Source organism: Zingiber officinale, chromosome 1B (genome assembly GCF_018446385.1).
Source record: "Zingiber officinale cultivar Zhangliang chromosome 1B, Zo_v1.1, whole genome shotgun sequence".
Lineage (NCBI taxonomy): Eukaryota > Viridiplantae > Streptophyta > Magnoliopsida > Zingiberales > Zingiberaceae > Zingiber > Zingiber officinale.
In genome coordinates, this window is record NC_055986.1 from 130176710 (window position 1) to 130182454 (window position 5745).

A 5745-nucleotide genomic window follows, 5' to 3' on the forward strand; every position below is an offset into this window, starting at 1 on the left:
GCAGTTGACTTGGTTACAACCTGGGTGGTTGTTAATCTAAGATGGTTGAACAGTTCACTAAGAATCTTCTTGTTTGAAGGCGGAGAAGCCTTTTACATACTGAAAGCTCTAAGAGTTGCTAGGAAGTTAGTACAAGAGTTGATTCTCTATTTCCTAGCTCCAGGGGCCTTTTTATAGCTCCTGAAAATTCTATCTAAAACGTTGAGGGCGCCTCCAGCGCGGCGGTGGATAAAACTTTATCCATCGCTGAAACAGCCATCTTTGACTTGTCGAGGGTGCCCTCAATGCCATTGAGGGCGCCTCGGATAGTTATGGAGGGTGCCCTCAAGGCATAGAGGGTGCCCTCCCGCCTGAAGAAGGCGGAGGCGCCTGGGTCGCCTCTAAGGTGCTTTCAGTTTGCTTTTCTAGCTCCTTTTAACCTTCTGAAGATCCGATCGCTTGGGTGATTGCGACCAACCGAAATAGGGCTCACCCGAACCCAATTTTCATCCTTCTCCTCGAGTAGGCTTCCACTTTGGCTTCTCATCCCTCGAACATCGAGTACGTTCTTCTCGTCCACCGATGTATCTTCCGCAGGTCTTCTGTCCCTCGGGCGCACCGAGCCTGTCGGCTCCCTTCCCGTGCCGTCCTTCTCGCCAACTGCGTCTTTCACTCGACTTCCTGTGGTCCTAAGCTCCTACACACTTAGACATAGGGATCAAAATCAAACAGGACATAACCAAACTTAGTTGATCACATTAAAACAACCATAGGATCCAACAATCTCCCCATTTTTGATATGCATCAACCCAAGTTCAAGTTAGGGTAAAAACTAACTAGTAGTAATTGAAAAATAAACAAGTAATAATTTAAAGAAATTACCATACTAATAATTTAAGCATAAAAATTACAATAAAAGAAATTGCAACATTTAAATTAAAAATTTTCTAAGCTAAAGTAAAAATATTCTCCGAAGTTATAATAATTTTCTCCCCCTAAACTTGTACCTATTTTTCCTCCTTTGATCACATAAAAAAAATCAATGTACAAAATTTTTTAAAAATTTTGAAAAAAATTTCAAGTTACAAATTTTCAAGTTAAACAAAGTTTGAAATAATTTCCAAGTTAGAAATTTCCAAAAAGAATTTGAAAAGTTTAACTAGTTGACAAGAATTTAAAAGCATTTTCGTAATTGCTTATCAGTTTGTCAATTAAACATTTAATTCGATAATCGACTTTCAGGCTGTGGCGAGACACTAGACCTTCTTGGTTATTTGATCATCAACCACTTCTAAACAAAGCCTTTTAAGAAATTTAAACAATTAATTTCTTCTGAAAGTCTTGATTAACAGAAGGTTTAATCTAAATATGATTTTAGAACCCAATAGAGGTTCCTTCCTACTGGGTTGGTTAGATATCTGAGGGGTACATATCCTTTAGGTATTCTTCTAAGTTGTCCTTGATATTTTCTAATGTATTAGTTTAATTTTCATAAATCTTAAGTTTTGATTTTTGAAAATTGTTTGGTTTTTGACAACATATATCTGTTTTCAAATTTTCAATTTGTAATTTTAATTTTTCATTTTCTGATTTGAAGTTATCTAACATTCTGTTTAACTCAGCATTCTCTTTTTCTATTTTTACTAAATCTTTTGAAAGTACTTTAATGAACTTCAAAGAGTGCTCAGGTGAAAGAGTATGTACCTCACTTACCATAAGTGTTAATGCTCCCTCTTCATTGCTGCTTTCTTCCGATGATCCTCCCCCTTCATCTATGCTCATCTTTGAGCTGGTCTCATCTTCTTCTGGATGGATTGCCGTTAGGGCTAGTCCGGCGTATGCTTCGACTTCATATTCGAAGGATGATGAATCATCCCACGTGACTTTGAGGTTATGTTTGGACCGAGCTGGTTTCTTGTTCTTTTCCTTATCTTTGCTCTTCAATTTTGGGCAGCCGTCTTTGATATGCCCTTCTTCATTACAGTTGTAGCAACGAACGGTCCTTTTGTTTCATTGATGCCTTCTTGACTACGATTTAAACTTATTAGACTTAAGAAATTTATTGAACCTTTTTACCAGTAGAGTCGTTTCGTCTTCATCAATGGATGTCTCAGACTCTTGATCTTCCATTCTTGCCTTTAGGGTAATGTTGAGGTTTGTCTTTTCTATGTCTTTTGAATCTGTGATTCGAGATTCGTGAAGTTCGAAAGTAGAAAATAGATTTTCTAGTGTACTTACCTCAAAGTCCTTAGAGATGTAGTATGCATCTACTAAGGATGCCCATTTTGAAGTTCTCAGGAAGGCGTTGAGCACATACCGGATTGAATCTTGATTTGTTACCGATTCTCCGAGATTGTTTAGCTGAGTTATCAGGTACTTGATTCATGCTTGGAGTTGTGCTACATTTTCTCCATTGGTCATCCAGAGATTTGTTAGCTGAGTTCGGAGGATGTCCCGCCTTGCTAACTTCACTTCTGAAGTACCTTCGTGGAGCTCCAGGAACTTCTCCTAGAGATCTTTGGTGGAGACGTAGCTGCCAATTCGGTTGACCTCCATTCGGCATTTCCATGTTACGAAGTTTCCGTCGAATTTTGGGGGGTGAATACTTGCACCGACCATTGTCTTGATCTTTGTTGCTTCAGACAACGATTAGTCCTTCTGAGGCTGTTGGGCTCTGATACCACTTGTTGGCATAGCGGGTCGGCAAGAGAGGAGGGGTGAATTGCCTGAAACAAAAAAAATACCCTCCTCATTCTTTCAACTCTAGGAATGCAACAACAATAAAATAACAGAACTAAAGAAGACCCAGCAGTTGACTTGGTTACAACCTGGGTGGTTGTTAATCTAAGACGGTTGAACAGCTCACTAAGAATCTCCTTCTTTGAAGGCGGAGAAGCCTTTTACACACTAAAAGCTCTAAGAGTTGCTAGGAAATTAGTACAAGAGTAGATTCTCTATTTCCTAGCTCCAGGGGCCTTTTTATAGCTCTTAGAAATTCTATCTACAACGTTGAGGGCACCTCCAAGAGGCTTGGAGGGCGCCTCCAGCGTGGCGGTGGATAAAACTTTATCCACCGCTGAAACGGTCATCTTTGATTGGTCGAGGGCACCCTCAATGTCTTTGAGGGTGCCTCGGATAGTTATGGAGGGCACCCTCAAGGCATGGAGGGTGCCCTCCCGCCTGAAGAAGGCGAAGGCGCCTGGGTCACCTCGGAGGCACCTTCAGTTTTCTTTTCCAGCTCCTTTTGACCTTCTGAAGCTCCGATTGCTTGGGTGATTACAGCCAACCGAAATAGGGCTCATCCGAACCTAATTTCCGACCTTCTCCTCGAGCAGGCTTCCTCTTTGGCTTCTCATCCCTCGAACGTCGCGTACATTCTTCTCGTCCATCAGTGTACTCTTCCACAGCTCTTTCGTCCCTCGGACGCATCGAGCCCATCAGCTCCCTTCCCGTTCCATCCTTCTCGCCAGCTGCGTCTTCCACTCGACTTCCTATGCTCCTAAGCTCTTGCACACTTAGACATAGGTATCAAAACCAAATAGGACCTAACCTAACTTGGTTGATCACTTCAAAACAACCCTAGGGTCCAACACAATATTCACCCCCCCCCCTCTCTATCGCATCTTTCGATCCTTCAAGGAGCTGCCATATTAGAAGTATTTACTCATTCGACATAATTTAGATATGATGCATGTTGAAAAAAATTTCCTCAATAAACATCTTTAATACTGTGATGAATATTCATGGAAAAACTAAAGATGTAGCAAAATCACGTGAGGAATTAAGACAATTAGTAAACAGACCTAAGTTGCATCAGAATGAAACAACTGGTAAATATCTGAAAGCATGTTATATATTAGACAAAGAAGGTAAGCAAGCATTCTGTACTTGGTTGAAAGCAACCAAATTTCTTGATGGATATGCCTCAAATACATCTCGCTGTATTGATATAAATAGATTAAAAATGTTTGGAAGGAAGAGTCACGATTATCACATATTCATGCAAAGACTAATTTCAATAGCATTCCATAACCTACTTCCTAACAATATTTGACAAACACTTATAGATTTGAGTCTCTTTCTTAAAGATTTGACTTCAAGGGTTATTATGACACCAGATATGCTTTAGCTTCAGACAGACATTCCAATGATAACTCTGTAAGCTTGAACGAATATTCCCACCTAGTTTTTTTTTATTCTATGGAATATTTACCTATTCATTTATCTTATAAGACACAACTAAGTAGTCTTGTGCAATATAGATGGATGTACCCATTTGAAAGATTTATGAGGAAATTAAAGAATAATATTCATAACAAAGTAAGAGTTGAGGGATTAATATGTAATGCATATTTGGTTAAAGAGCAACTTCCTTCTACTCTTATTATTTTGCTGATAATGTAAAAACCAAATAAGATAAGCGTCCTCAAAATTCTGATGAAACTCAACCAACAGACCTAGAGATGCTTTCTATTTTCAAGTTTCATGGTAAGACAATGGGTGCAACTATTTCTAGACAGTTAAATGAACAAGAATATCATGTTGCTAGGACATATATACTCTTGAACTATGAAGAGGTCAAACCATACATAAGGCATTAGTTCAAGTATATATATAATACAGTATTGAAGAATATTTGACATGTTATCTAATATGTCCTCAAATTACCTTTTTGATAGCTTGTATGAACAACAACTGTATGTACAAAATCTATCAATAAGGGCATGTGAGGTAGAACCCAAGTTAGAGGATGAATTTATATATTGGTTTCAAATTTATGTAAGTTAGCGATTAAATTATTTATTACAATGCAACTGTATTGTATATCCATCTAATTTATATAATTACTACTGTTATAGGCCAACAACCATAGAATATCAAATGTGCAAGATGAAAGACAAAAAATATCTTACATCGGGACCTTTCCGTAACATAACAGTCTACTCAAGTTATTATATTAATGGATTCAAATTTCATGTGGCCTAATGCAATTCACGAAGTCTTACATATAATTCTATAATTCTAGTATTTGCGTAAAAGGATCCATAAACAACAATAATACTCAATTTGATTATTATGATAGACTTGAGGAAATCATTGAGATTGAGTATCCAACTTTACCCTTAAAAAGGTGTGTATTATTTATATGTTTATGGTATGATATAACTCCAAAAATAGATACTAGAATGCATCATTTCTACAATTTAGTTAAGGTTATCATAGACAAAAGATTCAACAAGTTTGAACCTTTCAGTTTTACGGTACAAGTTGGTTAAGTATTCTATCTTGAGTATCCAACAAAAAGAAGAAGACCTACTGAATGGTTAGCAGTGTGTCAGGTAAAGCCTTAGTCAACCATAGAAATGTCAAACACTATAATTGCTTAAAACCATGATGTATATCAAAATGAAGAAGTTGAGATATACTCAGTTGATTTAGAAATACAATTCACATCATAATTACTTATAGATGTTAATGCCACTTATGAGGAAATAGATAATGGAGAGATGTAACTTGTAGATGTTAATGTCACTTATCAGGAAATAGATAATGGAGAGATGTCTAACAATGAGGAAGTTGATGTTGTTGGTGCAATTTCCAGTAGGTCAAGGTTGACCTAGTCGACCAAGCGTAAACCTTGGTCATGGTTTCGATGTTTGACAATACAGAAAGATATGTAGACATGGACAATGCAGGTGCAATTGTCCATGCGGAGAGATACTGATCAGGGTCTGATCAGGTTGGATGAAGAAGAGTCAAGTAGGT